General features: G+C 55.3%; 1 long non-coding RNA gene across 5 annotated transcripts in view; it reads left to right on the top strand.

Annotated features, from left to right (window-relative positions):
- The window catches only part of LOC138995495 (uncharacterized), a 22,118-nt gene extending 4,094 nt beyond the window's left edge, over positions 1 to 18,024 (top strand). For 2 of the 5 annotated variants that reach the window (XR_011468633.1, XR_011468634.1), the window contains exons 3-7: positions 12,947 to 13,062; positions 14,104 to 14,170; positions 14,360 to 14,477; positions 15,726 to 15,930; positions 16,673 to 18,022. This is a non-coding gene — a long non-coding RNA (uncharacterized lncRNA). Of the gene's footprint in view, positions 1 to 1,844; positions 2,053 to 12,946; positions 13,063 to 13,470; positions 13,716 to 14,103; positions 14,171 to 14,359; positions 14,478 to 15,725; positions 15,931 to 16,672 lie in introns of those variants that run through there. The other 3 variants (XR_011468635.1, XR_011468632.1, XR_011468636.1) reach the window with 3 other exon arrangements.
- The last annotated feature ends 3,650 nt before the right edge of the window (positions 18,025 to 21,674 follow it).

The following is a 21,674-nucleotide window of genomic DNA, read 5'->3' as shown; positions in this document are numbered from 1 at the left end:
AAGGGTTGTGAGGTGATGTACTGAGAAATATTTGAGGTTTGTAGGCACAAAGAGGAATTGCAGAGGGGACTTACAGTTCCTCTGGGGCCTGGTATGGGGGATGCCCTTAGGGAATACATTTAGCAGCATCCTAGTGGGGTAGATATACCTTCAGGGACCCCCGTGCTCCCACAATGTTCCATTCTGAGCTGTAGGGGCACCTGGGAGGGGCAGGAGGAAACAAAGTAGGGAGTAGACAGTTTGGCCCTTTCCTTCCCTGCCTGCCTTTGGCCGGTGTGCTCCCAGGTCTGGGAGGGTGAAAGGTTGACACTGTGGAAGCTTCTAAAAAGCCTTTCCCTTGAGAAAGGGCCCTGGGACACTGTGGAGACTGACAGGGAGAAGCTATGCCAGCACAGTCCTGAGAATGTCCTAGACCAGGGGAACCAGGCAGTCTGCTTCAGCTCCACACTGTGCTCTGGTAGGGAAGCACTCAGTCCCGGGGCTTTATCCGAGTTTTCAGTGTCCTCCGCCTCACAGTCAGGCAGCAGTTATTCAGACATGCTGCAGTCTTTGAGGGAAGCATCAGAGGAAACCCACTGGCCATTGGCTTGCATCTAACCCAGGCAGATAGCATTCAGACTCGGCTTTGTGGCTTTGTCCCAGACTGCTCAGAGATGGGAGCAATCCGGCCAGGCCTGATGGCCAAACCAGGGGTACTCTGGGGGTGCACCCTGGTTGGTGTAGTGTTCAAATATCCCTGGTGATAGGAACAGCCCATATTAAGCTGACAGTCTCCAGGTTTGCAAAACTAAATTGTAGGATTGATTTATTTTTTTAGAAAAGGGGCCAAGTACAGTCAGGGAGTTGTAAGTTATCTCAGGACCAAGGATTCAAACTGTTCCCTGGTGGGCACAGAGGCTCAGCTAGGCTCTCCAGCCCAAAGAACCCAAATACCGCCTGCGGGCTGGCCTTACGGGGCTCTGATTCTCTCAGCCAAATGGGGAGCCAGGTCGGGAACCTGAAACCTTGCTGGAGAGGGATCCTGCTCCCAGTTACTCCAGCTCTCCAGACACCCGGAGATGGAACAGGGGTGGGGGCCAGGCCTGAGGGATGCAGGCGCACGCGGTAGAGGAAGGAAAGGAAGACCTCCGTGACTGAGTCAAAATCTGCAGGTGTTGCCCAAGCTAATGCCAGCTGGGATCCTCCGGCCTCTCCCGCCGGGAACTTTGGTGCTGTGAACAGGTACAAGAGCTATTCCCGTTTCTGCACGACGAAAACGGAAGCCCAGCTTCTATCACACTCCACGTCTCCCAATAGGAGTCCCAAACTTCCAGAATCCCTCACTGTTTGGGGTTGGAAACCAACAAGCAAGGTTTCTGCCCGTCCTAAAAGATTAGGGTCACAGTCTGGGAGGAACTGGAACCCGGGAAGCACAAAGAATATCCTAATGTGTGGAGGCAGGTAGGGATCGTCTCCAATCATTTGGTTGTCTTTTCCATCTTTGAGTCCTGGTCCTGGTGCAGTGCACCTAGGGCCAAAATGGAACATGTAAGACCTGCAGAAAGAGTGAGCTGCAAACGGCAATAGATTGGAGATGGCAGGCGGGTGTTGGAGATGAGTGAGGCAGCAAGAGGTTGGGAATCTGCACACAGACATAGTAGTTCCGCCCCGCCCCCACCCCATTCTCCAGGGGTGGGGCGCCCCAATTGCGCGCTCCGGCTCAAACTGGGAAGGGGAGGGGCGGGGCCAGAGGGGCAACCAGGCGGTGACGTCATGCTTGGCGGAGCCAATCAGAGGATGGCCTGGGGAGGGAGCGTGAAAGGATGAATGAAAAGTCCGGAGCCGGAGCGCGCCGGGCCAGAGCCGCGGCAGAGGCTGAGGCGGTCGCTGGGGAGGTGAGGCGCGCTCTTCCCAGCTCGCCTCCGCTCCGCCAAGGCCGAAATTCGGGTGGGTGACCCCGCCCCGGCGCCTGCTGAGCCCTGGCACTCTGGACCCAGTGCCGTGGCGCTCTATGGGCGGGAAGGGCCCGAAAGGACAGCGCCTGAGAGCATGGATGGGCACCTGGGGCTCGATGTAAGTGGCCTGGCCGGCTCGGGGCCGAGAGGGGCGAGCGCCTCGGAATCCAGAGTGCCCGTGCGTCCGCCGCGAGGGGCCGGCCGCGCCCCACGCCTTTCTCGGGGTCCCCGGGACCTCTGGGCGATTCTCGTTCTTGATCGAAACCCCCGCCAACCCCCAGAGCACCTCTCACCTAGGATCCCCGGCCATTTTCACCGCCCCGGGTGGTTTTGGAGCTCGATACCATGCCGCTTTTCTGGGGAGTGCTGCGGAGCCTGGGGCTCGGCTCACCTGCCCGCCCGCCCTGCACTTTCCTTCCCGCACTCCATCGCGGGCGCCGGCCGGGCTCCCTCCCCGGGTAGGGTCTCTGCCCTCTCCTCTCCGGGAGAGACTTGCTTGGGAATCCCTGGGTCGCCTCCCACCCCACCCCACCGGCCTCCCTCTCTCTGGGTCGCCGGGATTTCCCCGTTTCCTACCGGGGCGCCTCCGGGGTTTTACCCCGGGTTTCGCGGCCCGCTCCCCCGTTAGTCGGCTGCTGGATGCAGCCTTTCCCACCGCCTTCGCGAGTTGGGAGACGGTGGGGCCGGCCTCACTCCCACTTCCACCCGCTGGGGTCCGGAGGCCTGGCCTCGGCGCCTGTGGTCCTCCCGGCTGGTACGAAAGCCGCGAGTCCCTCCTCCCGGGACCCGCGGAGCTCCCGCTTCAGGCCCGAATGGGGAGCGGGAAACGCGGCGTCGGAAGCTTTGGGGGTGGGGGGCGATCCCCGGACTTCGGTGCCACCGGCCGTCGTGTCCTTTCCACGCCTTTTTCGGTCTCTGTGGTGTGTGTCCCGGTGCCTCCGAGCCTTCGGGTCTCGGACTCCGTTCCTCTGTCCGCCCCCCACCTCCCTCCGTGGACCCTCCCTCGGGCGGGCGGCCGGGAGCGGCGGCGGCCGGGAGGCGGCGTGGGAGCGGCGGCGGCGGCGGCCAGGAGGCGGGGTTGGTTGTTATCTTTGGTTATCTAGCTGTATGAGTGGTGTGGAGTCTTCATAAAGCTAGATAACCGAAAGTAAAAATAACCCCATACACTACGCACGGGGGCCCCGGGGGAGCGGCGCACGGCCGGGGAGGGAGCGGGGGCGGCCCGAGCGAGGGTCCGCAGCCTCGGGGACCCACGGCCGGAGGAGGCGACCGGAGGACCCGGCGGCCCGCCAGCCTCCAGACCGCCCCGGTCCGGGGGACGTCCCGCCCTCCGCGCAGGTGGGAGCCGCAGTCCCGTTCGCTCGAGCCCGGCCCAGGGACTCGGCGCGCTGAGTTCGGGAGCGGGAAGGGGCCTTTCCTGGCAGCTTGTGGCTGGTCCGCTGCCGGGGGAGCTGCTCCAGGGGAGGGGCTGTTGAAACCTGGTGGCCGGTTATTCGGGACCGCACCCGGGGCTCCGGCCCAGGCCTCCCCGCTGGGTTCTGGGACAGGTTCCCGGCGGCTGCCCGCAGCTGGGGCGGGGGTGGGAGCGGAGAACCCGGTGTTGCTTTTTGGCTCCCTGGAGCCACGCAGGTCTACCCGGCTTGGCTGGGAGCTGGGAGTGGCAAAGTGGAGACAGGGCTGGAGGTCCCGGTGGCGGTGGGGTTGCTCCAAAGGAGGACAGTGGCTGGGGAGCAGCCTGGGTTCTGGGGCAGTGAGTGCAGAGTATGTCTCAGTCCCCTTATGTCCATATTCCTTCCTCCCCACAACCCAGGACCTGAGCCTGATGTCTTGAAAAGCTTCTCATGCCAGCCCTGTCTTCACTGACCAAAGGGTGGAGGTGGGGTCTTTCAGGACACCCCACCTTCACACTCCATTCTCTCTCTCTCTCTCTCTCTCTCTCTCTCTCTCTCATCCCCAGGAACAAATGGCCTTAAAGAGCTCAAACACAAAGGAATTTGTAGCTTAGTGGTTATGCTGCCCAAAGAAAGCAAGGAATTAGATTAATCAGGGTCATTCCTAAAAGAGTCCATTGATCTGGCCTGACCTAAATATTTTAGGCAAAAGGGTGCTTAGGCGCAGTGGAGAGGAGCATGGTTGAGTCATTTGGTAAAATAAAAGTAAATGTGGCCACAGCTAGAAGGAGCCCCCTCTGCAGTCATTCCCCCCCCCCCCCCCCCCCCCCGCCACCCCACACCTCCTAGCATTCCAGAACACGGGGCAGGGCAGTGAGGAGTAAACGGAGGGCAGGCCAGCTGTACAAAACGACTTTGTACAACTCTAGCTTCCCGTGTAAATTTACATTTTCCTCCCAGGAACTGGTTTTGAAGGTAGAAAATTATTACTCAATTATATATTATGTGGGAGAAATATTGGGGGTTCCAAACTGAAACTCTGGTGCTTCAGAGAGCCTAGAGTACATGTTTTCTTCCTTCAGAGCAGCGGTTCTCAACCTGTGGGTCACGACCCCCTTGGTGGTCGAACGACCCTTTCACAGGGGTTGCCTAAGACCATCCTGCATATCAGATATTTACATTATGATTCATAACAGTAGCAACATCACAGTTATGAAGTAGCAACGAAAATAATTTTATGGTTGGGTCACAACATGAGGAACTGTATTTAAAGGGCCAGAAGGTTGAGAACCACTGCTTCAGAGGATTGGAGGAAGGGGAGGTTAATGGCTTCTTGTTTTCTCAGATATTTGGAATTTGGGGGGTCTTGTTTTTTGAGGGTGGTGGTTGGAGGTAGGATTAGGGAGAAAGGGAGAAGGTTCGGAGGAGCAACTGATACTCCTTAATACCACACTATACTTTCAGGTAACAGTGCTCTGCCTACACCCCTGGCTTTGATCCTCCAACCCTGTGCGGTAGCTGTTCTTAATCCCATTTTACAGATGAGGAACCACAGGCTCAAATGAGGTGCTATGCCACTCATTGGTCTTAAACCCAATGCTTTCTCCACTGCTTTACACTTGCCCGGAGAGAGGATCTGGAGAGGGTGGGGCAGGGAGACTGAGATGGGGGTGAGCTGAAGAGGGAAGAGGGAAGATCTGTGCAGATGCAAGCCTGGTGGTGACCATGGGCTGAAGGGAGTTGGCATCTGATAAGATGCCAAAAAAGAAAAGCCCTCCCCCCCCCCCCCCCCCGCTTTTTTTAACTTCTCATGTAGTCTGGTTTGAAAATGTGGACTTGGGATCTAATGAGGCTCATCCACATGAGACTTAGAACCTGTATTATTAAGCACAATGGGTTTAGGTTATGATCCTTGTGTCCCATTAGCACATTTGACCACAGAATCCCCAAAAGAGAAGGTAGCCCAAGGGAACTGGTGGGTTGAGGGTTTACATTCTACAAAACAGGTGTTGCAGTGGAAAGGGGGGACAGAGGCCAGAAGGATGTCGGGGTGAGGGTTTGTGTCTGCCTTATGTGTGCCCGCAGGTGTGTTGGTGGGGCTCTCTGAATGATGGGTGATTGCTTGTGAGCTGTGTGTGTCTGCATATGAGGGTGAGATACTGACTGGTGTGTGGCCTCGTGTGAGTTTGGCTGTGTGTGATCCACGGTGGGCAGGAAGCTCCACGGTGAGATAAGAATGCCTGGCTGTGTACAGGTGTAAAACCACCAGAGAAACAGACCCTCTAAGTGGGGGGGGGGGGGGGTGTGGATTTACCAAATGCAGACATCACAGTGACCACTGAGTCCTTCCCCAAACTTTATGCAAAATAGCACCTCCTCCAGTTGAACCCAAGATGAGAACTGATGGAATGGGGTGCACGAAAGCTGGCTTGAAAGGGGCTGGGAAGGGCCTCACCAGTTACCAGTTAGGAAATTTCTCCTTTTGTATCATAATGCCTTTGTCTGTGTCCAAGAATATTCAGTTCTGTTCTTCCAATCTTGCAATAGCCATTTATTCCTCCTGGCAACCAATTTCTAAACTGGTTTCTTTATCCATCTCTGTCCTCAGCTCTTTATCCCCAAACCGTCCTATTGAATTCTGAGTCCAGGAGTTCAAAGGCAATTTCTTCCTAAGCATCTGACTCAAGTTTTGCATGATCACTCATATCCTCATCCTGGGACAATTTCCCCCCACCCCCAATTCTAGACATTGAAAGGGCCTTGTTGAAACATCCTTCCACAATCATCACAATCAGCAAGCCTGAGGAGGGACAGAAATAGAAATAGCAAATGTGACTAATCCAGATTCTGTCTTCAGGAGCCATGATTTACACAGATCGCTGAGCCTCAGCTGGATGTTTGTATAATGGGGATGAGAGTGTATATACTTGGGCTGATACATGGAGCAAATGGAGAATTCTATATGGAAGATCTTATAATATGTTATGATGCCCACGGGTAGAGAGTAATTCTTCCATGGCAGAAGGGTTAAAGGCTACAGTTTGGGACGACTCTTTGAAAGCCTATGATTGACCTCAGAATGCAAAGAGGACAGCTCTTTGGCATATTCTTGACTGAGGAGCTCAAAGCATTTAAACTGGAGGAAGTTTATTTTGCTTTTATAGCTCTGGGAGTCAAGGAAGGACTCCTAGGGCCTGTGTAGGCAATGTCTGAAGCCCTGGCAGAGGATCAACAACAGTCCTTGGGAAGCCTGTTAAGGGAAAAGTGGAGTCCACATGGAAGAGTGGCCAGTGGGTTTTTCTCCTTAATGGATCTTACCATTTGTCTGTAAGAGTACCTGTGATTGGTAAACTGACTTGTGTAGATAGAGAGATAAGGTATGTGTAAGTGACAATTCCAAGTTTTTCCATTAAGCTTCTAGAGTTACTAAAACACAGTTTATTAAATTAAAGGACCAGTTAGGTAGTAGGTATAATTAGCAAACCAAGTAGAGACTCCCAACTGAATTCCCCAAATTGGTAACCCACCAGAGAAGCACCGCCCCCCCACCCCATTCTCCATCTGCAAGTCCTTCTTGGAGTCTGCGCTTTCCAAGGGTTGGGAGTTGGAATGCTGATACTTATTTCTTTACCTCCTTCCCGGCCCGATGTTCTGGGGACAGGCTGGCCTTTCCACCTCTTCCCTTTGCTGTTGAGATCTCAGAGCTGGAGGTGTGGCACTCTCTCACCCAGAAGCAGGGTATGCCAACTTCCCTAGGAGAGAAGAGATTTTAGGTTAATGATTTAAAGTCTTTGGAGGGAAAGAAGAGACAAAACTATAAAAATATTCTTGGAGCTTTGAGGAGCATGAGGAGTAGGGCTATGGCAGGTAAAGGTGAGTGGGTGCGTATTGACATAGGAGAGAGGTGAGAGAAAAGGGGAACCCTTCTTTGCCACCCAGGCTCTGCCAGGACTCAGAGTGATACCCCGCCTTCTCCTGCCCTAATCCCCCATTAAGGCTGCTCTGAATTTGTTATGACAGCAGCTGAAGGCAGCTGAATTGCTGTTTGCTGTGTCTGCTAATTGGGCTGAAGGGTTGGGATCTGGACACTGAAAGAGACCATTGTTGCTGTTTACCTTCCACAACTGCCTCCCTGGGGACCTTCTGGGTGAAGGGGAGCAGCACGCCCTTATGTTCATTGCACCCATTCCTGTCTCTGCTCAGGGACTGGGGTGGGGAGACAGTTCATCTCATTGCCTTGGAGTGGTTTGGGCTTTCACAGCTCAGAAGAGACAAGCCCACCACCTGAGTTGGTCTCCAGGCCAATGGGAGCCCTAGGAGAGGAGTCACGTGCCTGTCTTCTTCCCTGTTCATTCCTTCTTCGGGGCCTAGCTTTGCCTCTTCCTCCACCAGAGCAGGCTTAACCCCTGCTTTCTCCCAAGACAGTGATTCTCAACTTGGTTGCATACTAAAATCACCTGGGGAGCTTTTTTCAAAGTACTGATGTTTGGGCTCAGCTCCAGACCAGAGAAATCAGAGTATCTGGGAATGAGGCTGAGGCCCCAGTATTGTATAAAAACTCCCTCGGTGTTTCTAATGTGAACTAGGGTTAAGAACCACTGATATACTAGTAGGCTTATCTTTCTGCCTGTGAGACACACGCACACACGTGCGTGTGCTCTCTATTTCCGATCTTCTCTACCTTTCCTCTCAAGCTCCTGATATCTATTATACTATTGGGCAGATTGTGTATCTTCCTCATATTTATTAGTAAATTCCTTGTAGGAGCCTTAGAATTTAGGATGGAGCTTCGAGGTCTGTACCCTGTCAATTACTTCTACCTGAACTCTTCCCCAAGGGCAGAAACTATGATTCCATCTCCTTGTGAATTTCTAGAAAGGATCCAGTGAGGAGCGAGATAATCCTGGACACTTTAGTCCAGTGGTTCTCAACCTTCTGGCCCTTTAAATACAGTTCCTCATGGTGTGACCCAATCATAAAATTATTTTTGTTGCTACTTTATAACTGTAATGTTGCTACTGTTATGAATCGTAATTTAAATATATGCAGGATGGTCTTAGGCGACCCCTGTGAAAGGGTCGTTCGACCGCCAAAGGGGTCGCGACCCACAGGTTGAGAACCGCTGCTTTAGTCATTAGGGATGGAGGTGTGGGAGGTTCAGCGTTTCCATGACTTTTGTGCCCTTCCTTCCCAAAGTAGTATTGGCAAGCTGGAGATCTTCAGATAGGAGAAACTTTTTTCAGGAATGCATTTACTCCTTTCCTTACTGTTTCCGTGTTTCTGCTTTTCCCCCCTCCTTTTAACTTCTCACCTGGGGTGGATGGGTGCCCCACCACCCTCCCACCCTCTGTCATCCACTCGTGCATCGGAGCCGCCTCCAGCACCACGGACAGCTCCCGGCTGGTGAGTGAGATGGCTGTGGTTGACCTCTGTTGAGAGGGTTAGGAGGGAGTCCTGTCTGCATGAGCAGATATGAGACTCTAGCTTTTTTAATGTGTGGGATGTGTTTTCAGGCAGCTTTGGAGTTTCAGGAGGAAGAGAAGGCTGAGGGTAGTTGGCATTCCATCTCCAGGAAGTAGGGTTTGTCTACGTTGGGGAGTCTGAGTGGCAGGGACTGCTCTAGCAGTAAGAAGGATGAGAGTTAGATTTCAGGCAGGATTTAACCTAAGTTCCTGTAAGATATAGAGTGAACTGATCAGGTAGAGCTAAACTGAGCTTTAGATGTCATCAGTCCTCTATCCCTCATTTTACAGATCCCCAGAGAATGGAAGAGGTGTGACCAGCTCTTCTGGTTAGTGGAAATGCCAACTCCTGCCAATGCAGGCTACTGAATTCAGCCTGGCCCACCTATTGTGTCTGATGCCTCCCTTGGGGGTCTCCCTGCTTGAGTTGGATGGAACTGTCCTAAAGCTGCTAGAGCGAGTTCACAGGTTGCCCCTGACAAAAAAGAACAGGATGCACATCTGGGCATATGAGATGTCCACACAAGCCAGGAAGGGGTGCAACTGACTACCATCTCTGTGTGAGAGGCTTGGAGGGGGAAGCACAGGGGAAGGCATACCTAGCAGTAGTTGGCAAGCCCATGAGAGAAAAGACACAGTGGCAGCCATCTGCCAGGGCACAAAGACCAGTGTGGCCACAGGATTCTCCAGAGGCCAGCAAGAGTCACGCAAACTGGAACAGGGCCTGGGAAAGGCCCTTCTGTGTGCTCCAGCCTGCTCCCCCAACATCGTGAGCCGAGAAACAAAGGGGCCATTCTCTCTAGGATTTGATGGCGCCATCTCCGGCTGGCAGTGCCAGGTGGTGGGGGCACCAGGGGGTGTCAATCTATTATCCCCCCCCCCAATTCCTAGGTCCTCTGGGGCTGGATGTTGGGGAGGTGGGTGTTTCATGCTATGTTGCTATGGCAACCTCTCCAACCCTCACCTTCTACAGCACAAAGAGAGACAGCTTTTACCCCCCACTCCCAGGAAGAACCTGGGTCTGGTTGGGAATCTTCCCTTGGGAATCCTCTTTCTGATGCACAGCCATGATGTGCATAAGCATCACCCTCTTTTCAGCACCTGGAGCTGAAGGGTGGGAAGCTGGCATGTCAGAGTCTCTGGGCAAAGCTGTGTGCAAGTGAGCAGGAATCCTTTGTACTGAACCCTCTCTCCCCCCAAGCTCTCCGGTCCCTTACCTACAGCCAAGGCCATCCCAGGCCTTCTCAGCTGAAGCAATGGGGCCTTGGCCTGTTCTCAGCCAGAAGGGAGGGCGAATACCCCACTACCCCAGCAAGCCTCCAGGCTGTGGGAACAAAGAGGAGGGGGTCATTTCTGCCATCTTCCATCTGCACCTTTCCGCCATTACTCATTAGGCATTCTGCCCCCTCCTTCCGCTCGTTAAGCCTTATTTGCATAGATTTGCATAATACAACTCATTTGCATTCCAGGAGGCTTGTGGTAGGAGCCAGGAAAAAGGGGGAGGAGGGTGAAGGAGAGAAAAGGGGAGAGATTTTGTTTTCATCAAAGTGTGTGTGGAGTGGGGGGAAGTGGCAGGAAGAAGACAGAAATAAAAACTCACACTACTTTCTTTCTTCCCTTCTGCCCTCCCTCCCAAGCTGGACTGAAATGTCCGAGAGATGCCAAGGGGCCGGCTTTTCTGTCCTTTTTTGTCTCGCTTCCTCCGGTCTTGGCTTCCCAGCCTGGCCCCCCACCTTGTGGGGCTCAGGCTTCAGAAAGAAAGAGGCAGGGGTAGGAGGCGAGGCTGTGGGAACGGAAGCAGAGGGAGGCCGCCATCTTAGGTGACTGGCGCCTGGGAACCGGCCTCCCTGGCAGGTGCAGGCCGAGAGCCAGCCCTGGATGGTGGACACGAGGGAGGTGTGATTATACGAAGGACTTCCTGCTTGATCAGGAACGTTGAGTCTTCCTGTGAGTGGAATTGGGAAGAGAGGCTGGGAGAGAAGGAAGGAGGGAGAGATGAGGCATGGCAGCCCCGGAAGAGATGGGAGCCTCACACAGGAAGGAACAGGGTGGGAGAGAGTTCTCTCTACTGGGTCTAGTTCCAGACACCCCTTGGGAGGACCGTGGGTCGTGTAGAAAGTTCTGGAGGAATCAGAACGAGGCATCAGCAGCAGGAGGAGAGCTACCCACCTGTGTGACAGGCAGGATCACTTGCCAGTTTGAGGGTCTCTCTGGGGCCTGTGAAGGCCGCTGTGTCCTTGAAGTGAAGCTCCAAGTCTCCCCTCCTCGGCCCAGCAGCCTGGCTTCCGTCTTCATGACTCTGGTGAAACTGTGCCTTCTGGGGCACTCACAGCCTCCTCAGCTGGGCCAACAGCCCGTGCTCAGGCCTGGTGAACTCTAGTCGGTCTTCTTTGGCCTTTGGTTCTTCTCTTATGTCCCTGATTATTCTTTCTGGGTTCTATTCCTCCAGTCCTCCCGGTCAACCAATGCTCCAGCCAAAAGGGCTCCCCAAGGTTCAGCTGTGAGGGTTTTCTCCTCTCTTCTCACTGTCAGTTCACTTTGATCACTTCAGCCACCACTCCTGGAGCGGGCAAAAGATGAGTGATAGAAGATAAAGGAGACAGAGGGTAAGGGAGGTGTCAGTCTAAGGAGTTTGAGGAAGTGGGTGGTGGAGAATGAGAGTATACTTGAAAGCAAGGAGGTAGGGGAGAGCCTGGGATGTTAGGGAATTAGAGTGTCCGGCACAGGGAGCCTGGGCTAGGAGGAGGTAGGAGATGGAGGCACAAGTGTGGTTATTAAGAGCCTACGTGCTCCACCAGGAGGGCTGGACTTGATGGGGGTGCTGGGAAATTAGTTGACATACTCAGAGATGCTGGGTGCAGGGTGTGGCTGGGAAGCAGCCTGTAACCACTCCCAGGAGGGGCGAGGACACCCCATCTAGCTGCCCACTGAGCCCAGCACCCGACCAGACACTTAACTGGCTCTCAGCTAGTTCAGGCCAAATGAAGGAACATATGAGAAGCCTGGAAGCTGCTTCAGGAAAGGTCTCTGCTTCTTCCGCACTAGAATGTCCATCATCATCCTCCCCCACCCCCCACCACACACACACATACATGCACACGGGCTTGGGGGAGCTCTCTGGAGAGATGTGGAGAAGCCAAGATTGGTCCCCAGCACAGTGAGTGCCCTGAGGTCAGGACAGGGGATGGGCTGCTGGGGACTGGAGTGAAGAACAGAGGAGTAGGCTTCAGTCCTGGAAACTTCTGGAAGAGGGAGTACAGAAAGGGGAGGGGGTGTCCAGGGCTGGCTCAAGGCTCTGAGGGGATTCTTCCCAGAGAAAGGGGGTGAGAGGCTTGGACAGCTGAGGAGCTGATGATCAGCCTGTTGCTGGGCACTGAGGTGGAATGTAGGCGGGGAATGCTGGCTGCTACCCCTCCCCCAGGCCCAGCCTCTGCACAAAGCCCTCTCTGTGAGTGGCCCTGTCAGGTGAGGGGGCTTAGCGCCCAGGGGGCCCTTTGGGGGTGCGGTGGAATGGGCTGGAGAAGGGAAGGCCTGAGGGGTGGCCTCAAGCTTTAACGGGGTCCAGGAAGGACAAAGAACCTGAGACCTGGCCATGGTCTCACAGGCGCAGTGGAGTCATTCCCAGACAGGCTCCTGTTCATGCTCCAGTCAGAGCCCACAAGTCCCGCCCCCCCTTCCCCTCTCTTGCCAGTTGAAACTCCCAGTCCTGCCCGTCTCTTCCCCTGCCCACACATGCTTCTGAGGCTGACTCCACTCTGAGAGTCTCATCTTCCCAACATAGGGACTGTTTCAGTCCCCTCCTCCTCCTGTGCAGGGCTCCCCCTCCAGGGAGGGCGTATGGGAGGGTGGAAAGGCAAGATTGACCAGAGCTAAAAAGGAGTCCCCAGCCCTGGCCGGTGGCTCGGTTGGTGGGAGCATCATCCTGTATACCGAAAGTTTTCAGGTTTGATCCCTGGTCGGGTTGCTTACAAGAAGCAACCAATCTATGTTTCTCTCTCTCTCTTTCTCTCTCTCTCAACATATCCTCAGGTGTGGATTAAAAAAACACACAAAAGGACTCCCCAGGCCACCTCAGTTTCCACACCCAATCTTGTCCTCCCCAAAGAGGCTTTCCCCTTGCAGCCTGTGTCACTGATTGCTAATCTGAACTGTCCTACAGGTGCCCCAACCAGGGATCAAACCTGAAACTTGGACATGTGCCCTGACTGGGAATCGAACCTGCAACCCTTTGACGCACGGGAAAATGCTCCAATCAACTGAGCCACACCAGCCAGGGCAAGGAGGTTTTGCTTTTTGACTCAAATCAGGCAGGCTGGTCGGTTTACACATTCTGGCTCTCCATTACTAGCGGGTACCTTAGACAAGTCACCTGATGTCCCTAACTTAGTTCCACAGTTCTGAGGGCCAGATGGGGAGGAGTGAGTGAGAGTTTTGTAAGGCTGTGTGCAGATGTCTAGTGTTGATTTTAAATGCAGAGGGGCCACGGCAGGTAGGTGAGGACCATCAGGGAAGGCTTCCAGGGTTTGGAAATGAGGGCATGGATCGCTGGGTGCAGCTTGTGGCGAAGGGCACTGGACTGGCTGGAGTGCTCAAGCGGGTGAGCATCTTGCTGAGCCTGGTTTGGGAGGCACATTTGTAACAACCGGGTGGTAGACTCCTGACTACAGCTTCTTTCATCCGCAGGAAGGACTCCCCCTGGCCCCGTGTGAAGACTATCCAGCAGTCCCGGGAGGGGACGGGCAGTGAAGCTCAGTTCCCCCATTGCCCTGACCTGCTCCCCTCCCTCCCTGCAGCCCATATTTCAGCTCACCAGAGGGAGCAGGCCAGACTCTGGCCTCCACTGAATGTGTGCAACAGGGTGTCTCCAAGCCTTGCCACTTAGGACCCTCACAAGTCCCTGATCTTGTGGCTCCTCAGCATTGTCAGGAGTGAGCTAAATTCAGAACGGTTAGATTCCCTCAGCCCGTGGTCCAGGGAGACTTCACGCAGGAGGGGGCTTTTGTCTCTAAGCAGTCATTCCTTGTACAAGCCAAGAGCTGGGAGGAGGACTGGTTTTGGCATCATCCCCCACAGATAGCAGTGGAGCCTTTCGTTCTGGAGGGAAGGAGCAGGCGGAGGCTGGCATATGGAGGGGAGCCCTGGGTACAGGGGACATGAGCTTCACCCGGCTGGGGCTACCTTCTGCTGGGTTCATCCATCTGGCACCAGCTGGCTTCCCCACGCTGCCCTGCAACCAACCAGACTCCTGCTGTTGCCATGGCAATTGGCTGCCATGGTATACTCAGGGCACTACCTCATATCTGGATTTTCCCATAGGTTCCTGGAGGAGGGGAGATAGGTCTTCAGGGATGGAGCCCTTCCTCCTGATGGAGCCCTTCCTCCAGTAAGAATCCATGTTAATATATGATTTCTTAAAAATAGCCCAAATGGAGGCTTCCTATATGTCAGGTTCTGTGCTAAATATTCCCAATGTGTTATTTAATATGGCTAGGAAAGCAATGAGGAGGTAAAATTTAAGAGGTTCCCACCCAATTTCCTGTTTCTATGACAGACTTTTCCTCTTTCCAACCAGGAAATTCTATGATCTTGCTTATTTCTATCTTGGGAAGTCCTTCCCAATGTCTAACCAAGATCCATACTGCCGATGCACCAGTTCCTTGACCCTTGGCTTGACTTGACTGATTTGAAAGGTAAGGAAGAAACTGTCACCCAGCTTCAGTCACTTGTTTGGGCCTCCTTGGCCCCAGCTGTTGGGATAGGGAACTGAGATTTGGCTAGCTTGGTGAGAGGTCCAAGTGCCCCTTAAAGACTTGGGGGCCCCAAGTCTAAAACCTTTGTGTAGAGAAGGAGTGTCTGTGTCACCAAATCCTTGGAAATTTCCCTTCCTTGCCCCCATCTTCACCCAAAGAAGCAAGAGCCAGAGGCCCTGGGAAAGTGATTGTCTCCCCGGGTTCGGGGGTGTGGGGGCCTTGGGAAGGCACACTCCGTCTCTCGCCATTGGGAGGTTCCAATGGGGCCCCTGGGAGATCCTGGGATGGTGAGAGTTTGCCCCCCCCCCCCCCCCGGACTCCAGCAGAAAGTAGAGAGTGGTCACCTTGGCCTGAAGGGCATCTGCAATGGACTGAGCAGGGCCAGCTTTGCTGAGGGAATCCGGGAGGAGGAGCAGGTGGGGAGAAAAAGGCCATTCTCAACGGAGGAGGAGTGGGCTGGCAGGGAGGGGCTGGGGATAATTTATGGTATCATTGTTCCCCACCCCACTTCCCCAGCTCCCACCTTCTTCCCAGACCCCTGCTCCGTACTGTTGCTAGGAGATGCTGGCTCAGTCTGGGACTGGGCGGGTGGAACAGGTGGAAACTGTTCCATCTGGACTCCTCCTCCTCCATCGGGGGTGGGGGTTGGGAGGGCCTTCGTAGAGCTTCATCCACCACCCTTTCCCAGGCCCTGACAGGCACCAGTCTCTTTGCTGTTCCCCCCAGTCCAGCCAACCTGGTGCTGGGAGGGCTCCCAGGCAGCCCAAGAATCTGGAGTAAGGAATGGGGAAGGGAGCTGTGGGGGGAGAGGCAGACGGACTTAGTTGGGGCACTGAGGATCAGCTGGCTCCCCGGGGCGTCTGGGAGCTAGCCCCCGCCCAGAAAGGGCCAGGAGGAGTCAGGGGTACAGGCCTCAAGGAGCCCAGGTTTGAGGAAGACCAAGTCCTCACCTCTGGGGAGTTTCCAATATCATGGGTGAGGCAGACCTCCCATCCCCACCCCTCCAGAGTATGGTCAAGGTCAAGGTTAGGGACCTGGGGAGGGAAGGAGAAGGTGAAGCAGGGAGGAGGGAAGTAAGTTTGGAAAGTCTGAGAGTCTGGGGAGGAGGAAGGTGACACGGATGGGATCCGATGGGGCGGTGTCAGGCATGGCTCAGATTCCCTCCTCTTTCTGAAACCCTCTCCTCAGGTTTTAAAGCCCTTGGAGAAGTGAACTGTTGGGCCTCCAAACCTGCTGGCTCCCAGCCCCAGATGGGGCAGGAAAGGACTGACCCCCACAGCTGTGCGTCGGACTCCTGGTTTCTGGCAGCCCCTCATTGGACCCTTTCCCGGGCACAGCTCCCCACACCCCAGGAAGGAAGGAACTGGCCTTGACCAGGCACCTACTTGCCTGTGTAAGCCCTTTCTTAGCTGCTATCTCGGTTCATCTTCCAAAAGTCCTGAAAACTGGGCGATATCATCCCCACTTTACAAAGGCAGATCAAAGCCCCAAGAAAGACATGCTGCTCAGAGTCGAGGGACCAGCAAGTTGGGCTGGGCTTCAAGGGGCTTTGTGGATCCCAAAGCATGTGCTGTCTCCCTCCCTTCCTGTGCTGACTTCCAGGAGAGCTACTCCAAACACAGAGGGAGGGATGCGGAGAGAGGGGCAGACAAGCACGCAGAGCTGGGAGAGGGGACCTCACAAGTTCTCAGGGGAGGAATGGGGCCTGCTTCTTAGGTGCAGGGCTGAAGTCTGAGGGATGCTAAAACATTGCTTGCAGGCTGAAGACAGGGCTGGGAAGACGCCACAGGGGCTGTGGAGTCACCCAAATCCTCCCAGGTTGGTCCCAGGCCATGCTCCCTGCCTTCCTGAAGCAAGGCTGCCGGCCTCCACCTAGTCTCTCACCTCTTGGCATCTGAGTCTCCACCCTGGCATCCCCTGTACGCCATGGCCCTGGGTAGAGCCCCTAAAAGAGTCAGCCACTGCCATGGTGGCCCCTTTGCCAGGGGACCCTCCCAGCCCCTTCCCTCCCCTGATGAAGGAGAAGCCTTTTCAGGGCCACTGGACACTCTCCGTGGAAGTTTGTCCTCTGCCTCCTGCTAAGGTCTCCATCTAAACAGAACCCTTTTCACTCTAGACATTTTTTTTCTTTTCAGACCAAAAAGGAGAACCTGCTTCACCAGTTGGCCTGGGTTTCCTCTAAGAAGCCTTCCTGGATTGACTGAAAGATGAGGCTAAATTCTACTAAGTTGACTGCCTCCTCCAAGAAGTCTTTGAGGGGGATGGGAGGGGGAGGCCCCAGCCTCCAGCCCGCACAGCCCACTGCACCCGGAGCCCTGGGAGAAGACTGGGCTTCGCCCTTGCTCCCGTCCCATCCCGGTTCCTCCTGTGTCGTCTGAGCTGAGATCCTCTGAGATGGAAGTCCCACCTCCCGTCGAATAAAGACTCCTGACTCCTGAACAGCAGCCCTAGTGGCAGTGGATGTCCCTGTACAGGGTTTGGGGGAAGGGATGAATGAGAGGAGGGCAGTCCTGGGCTCCCTCTAGGAGACCCATGCTAGAAGCCACCACTGCAACAGGAGGAGGAGGCCTCACTAAGACAGAACTCCATGGTGGGGCAGGGGGTGGGGGGAGCAGCCACCCGGGGGTCCTGGGAACACCCAGGGTCTGGTCAGGCCCAACTCAGCAATGGGCTGAAGCTCCCAGCCAAGGAGGCCCCTCAATAGCATCCCAAGAACCAAGAGAATAGGGGAGGTGGGCTGCTCCCCCAGAGTGCCTGTGTGGGGGGTCACTGGGTGGGTGGGCCTCTGTCTCCTCCATGAAGTGTCCCTTCCTCAGATATGTCCTCCTGGGTTGGAACAGACCCCAAAGAGAGAGCCCCCCCCCCCCCCCCCCCCCGCTTCCTCCCTCAGCAGTGATAAAAGGGAATGAATATGTCTGTCAAGAGGAATTCAGGTTAGAGAGCAGGCAGGACTTTTCAATAAGATCTTGGGAGGGAAGCTTCGGGGGCCGGGGAACCACACCAAGAGGCTGGGACTGTGCCCTTGATCCCATCACTTCCCCACAGGCTCCTCCAAGATAGTCCTCCTCTCACTCTCAGCTCCTGCTGGGAAGCGTTAGCAGAGCCCACTGCCAGCACCTTCTAAGCTCTCCACCGTCCTCTAAAAAGTCCTTCCTCTCGCCCTGGCTGGCCAGTGTGGCTCGGTTGGTTGGGCATCATCCCGGGCACTGAAAGGTTGCCGGTTCGATTCCTGGTCAGGGCACATGCCCAGGTTTTGGCTTGATCCCTGGTAGGTTGTCTTCAGGGGGCAGCCACCCCATCTTTTGCTCTCACATCAATGTTTCTCTCCCTTTCTTTCTCTCTAAAAAGAAAAAATAATCAATAAAAACTCTTTAAAAAATAATAAAAAGTCCTTCCTCTCATCTAATGGAACAATGCCTCCATGGAAAAATAGTCTGAATCCTGGAATTTTTCTAAATAAACAAGCTTATGATAATACACATAGTTCAATTCTAACAGCATGAAAGGGAACGGATGTCTCCTTCCCATCCCTGTCTCCAGCCACTCACCTTCTGTCCCAGGAGGCAACCACTGGTTCCTGTGTCTTCCCTGAGATACTCCACAGACATTCAAGAATGTGCCTACAACCAGCTAGTGTTGCCCAGTGGTAGAGCATCGACCCATGAACCAAGAGGTCCCCCAATCACGGCACATGCTCAGGTTGGGCTTGATCCCCGTTAGGGGGCATGCAGGAGGCAGCCGATCGATGTTTCTCTCTAATCAATGTTTATATCTCTCTATCCCTCTCCCTATTTAAAAAAAAAAAAAGAAGAATGTATCTACACTCCCATTTAAATATTGATCACAACTTTTTAGCTCTTCTAGACCAGGACTCCTAGCCTAAGGTCAAGATGTGCCTCAGGGGATCCTTGCATCTGCTGAAACTGCATGCAGAGTGCTGGCTGGGCACCTGGGCCCGGTTTCCAGGAAGGAGGGTCACATTAAAGCCACCTGGTCTGGCCCAGCTCCTATTCTACAGAGGAAATGAGGCTGGGGGGGAGCGGGGGGGAAGACTGTGTCCAGGGTCCTCAGCCTGGTGGACGCCTGTCAGAAGACTCTCAGGCCCCCCCAACCTATAAGCCAAAGAGCCCCAGGGTCCCCCACAAGGACAGTGTCTGGGAGGGCTGATTGAGGCCTAGGAAGCAGGCAGGAAGAGGATGCCATTGCATCCATGTGGCATACTTAAGGGGCTGGGCCCCAGGCTCTCCAGGCCCAGGGGAGTGTCTCTGAGGTTCCTGCTGCCCAGTCTGGCAAGGACCCACTTCAGACCCTCCTCACCACCACCCATCTCAGTCCCCGGGGACTAGAGGTGAATGGAGTCCGGGTCTGGCCTGGGGTCAGCATGAGGGAAGTTGCCCAGGACGGCCTCCCCCGACGCCCAGTTTGGACTCCAGAGCCCAAGCATCAATCTGGCAGTAGTGACTGGGGCCAGCCCTCTGCCCCCACAAGTGGCCTCCTTCCTGGCTGGGAAGGGAGGCTCCTGGTGAAGGAGTTGGAGCAGGCGCAGGAGGTGGGTAACCCCACTGAGCACAGGAAAAGAAAGCAGGGCACCAGCAGCAGCAGGTGCAGGAGGAGCGACAGAGGGTGGACTGCCTTTTGGAAAGAAAATAACTGGGACCGAGGCAGGGGCAGTAGGGGTGGGGAGGGACCCTCCCTAGACAGGGATGCCGGGAGGGTCCAGGCAGAAGCTGGGGAATGTGTGGGAATGTGCTCTGAGTCCTACTGAGCCTATGTAGATGAGACCTGTCTCTATGCAAATGAGACTGTCTGTATGCAGATGAGGAGAGGGCATTCTCTTTCAGAGTTACCATAGAGCCCACCTCCACCCCCTTCCCTTGGGGCCCCAGCTGCAGGGCTAGTGGGAAGAGGCCAGGCTTGGGGAGGGGCAACTGGCAATAGGTTAGACTTCAGGAAGGACTTACCAAAGGAAAATGGCCATATCTGGAGATGAAATGGAAACTGCTGGGAGAGTCAGGCAAAAAAAGATGGGGGTAGACCATGAAAGAACATGTCACTCACAGGGAAACAGGAAGACTGACCAAAAGCTTTGGGAGGGAGACAGGAATAAAAAGAACGTGGATTGAGAACCCACTTCATGCCAATTCCCCACACAGAGCCTTCCACCTGCAGTCACACTGGACCCTGGAGATGGCCTGTGAGGGCTTTCACAGGTGAGGCCCAGACAGGCTATCAGACACGTCTAGGTCACGTGGTTTGCAAATGGCGGGGCCCTGTAGGACTCCCTGGCAGGCAGCCACAGCTTAGAACTTTCCTACTTCCTGGCACTCGGACGCGGAGACTGGAGCAGCTCCTCCTGACCTGAAGGGAGGTGCGTGGGGGTGTTAGGGACTGGGGGGCAATGCCTGGGTGAGGGGTGTTGATACAACCTGAGGGGAAGTCTGGCTGCATTGCACCCAGACAGGGCCTGCTGAGGGCTGAGAATTGGCAGTGGGAGGTGGGATGGAGCTGTTGGTGATAGCTGAGTGGGTAGAAATGCTGAGGGGCACATCGGGGCTGGGAAGGATGCCAGGGATATTACCGCGGGGAAAACTGAGGCCCAGAGAGATTGGGAGGGCGACCTCCTTGCTCAGCAGATCCAAGTGCAAACTGGGCTTGAACCCAAGGCACTGGGCCCCGGGCCCAGGCCCCCTTCCTGGGAGTGCAGAGCCTGGGAGTCGGGGTGTCTTTGAGAATGGCCTCTCCTCTTCCTCAGTGGCCCCAGCCCCCCCACATCCAATGGTGCAGCCAAGGCCTTTGTGGGGAAACCATGGGGAAGAGAGGCCTCTTGTTGGCCCATTCATTGTGCCGGAGGCTCAGCCATGCCAGGCCCCCAGTACCGGCTGGGCTCTCCTTCCTGGGGGTGCTAGCCAGCCAGCCCCCACCACAGCCACTGCTCATTCCCCAGCTCTGTCATTTCCTGGAGCCTCAGGGATTTGGCCCTGGTCCCACTGAAGGATGGCGGGGAGCCCTGGTCCCCACTCCCCCACCCCCCCTGCACCTCGCCTTTTACATGCTGGCACCAGAGTCGTGGGAATGCTGGACAGCAGCTGGGCACCGGTGCCCAGCTCTGCCCACCCCCATTCAGGCCGACCTCAAGAGGGGAGAGGAACAGGCCGCTCCAGAAAAGCCCCTCCAGGATGGGGCCCTAGAAATCCTTAGCACTAATTATGAATCCAGGGACAAACGAGACATTTGCAAGTCAATTAGTGAAAGAACTTTCCCAGGAAAGAGCCTCATCCCGGCTGGCTTCAGACAGGGCCACATACTGGGTCATCTTGTCCCTCCCCCTACCTCTGCCCTGCTCAGAGCTCAGGGATAGAGGCCCACCCAATGTTCTGCCAGCCCTATGTGGCCGAGCGTGTCAGCGCCCTGCCTGGGCATGAAGGGCCAGGAGCAAGGCAGCACTCTGCTGAGGTCAGCTGGAGGTCATGAGAGGGCTGCCACCAGGAGACAGCCTATCAGGGCCCTGACCTCAATTCCACCTGCAACAGAACCTGGTGGCTCCTCCACAGAATTGCCAAGGCAGACAGCTGGCCTGGCCTGACAGGGTGGCCTGTGCAGACTGACAGAGAAATAGAAGCCACTATGAAAGAGCCGGGGAAGACGCTTGCTTCCCAGAAAACACAGAGAAACCGGGGCAGGAGGAGGCCCGGGGTGGGGGGGTGGGGGGGTGGGGGGGGGGAGAAATGGTCCTGGCGTCTCAGCTCATGCCCAGGCAGGGGCCACACAGCTGGCGGGGCTCAGCTTGACTATGGGAACTTCAGGTGGACCGGCTGCCATCTGTGCATGGACTTGTTCCTCCCAGGGCTGGGAGGCCTTTAGCTGGGAAAGGGGCTCTCGGCCTAGGGGACCCCTTAATTGGGGGAAGAGAGGGAGGGGCAGGGGCTGTTGGGGCAAAAGCCCTAGAGCCAGCCTCACCATCTGAAGGAGATTAAGGGATTGTAATTAAAACATGTTTGAGGGACTCTGAGCAGGTGGGTTGGGGCTGGTGCTAACGATCTAATTGCTGCCTTTATTTAGCCAGAGCTTTCGCCAGGGCCTGGCTGCTGGGCTTGGTAATAAGTGGGGGTGGCTTTTTCAGAGGAGGATGGCTGAGAG

This window comes from Myotis yumanensis, unplaced genomic scaffold (genome assembly GCF_028538775.1).
Source record: "Myotis yumanensis isolate MYYU_CA2020_CCGP unplaced genomic scaffold, mMyoYum1.0.hap1 SCAF_17, whole genome shotgun sequence".
Lineage (NCBI taxonomy): Eukaryota > Metazoa > Chordata > Mammalia > Chiroptera > Vespertilionidae > Myotis > Myotis yumanensis.
The sequence above is the reverse complement of the archived record's forward strand: the minus strand, read 5'-3'. Positions and strand labels throughout refer to the sequence as shown.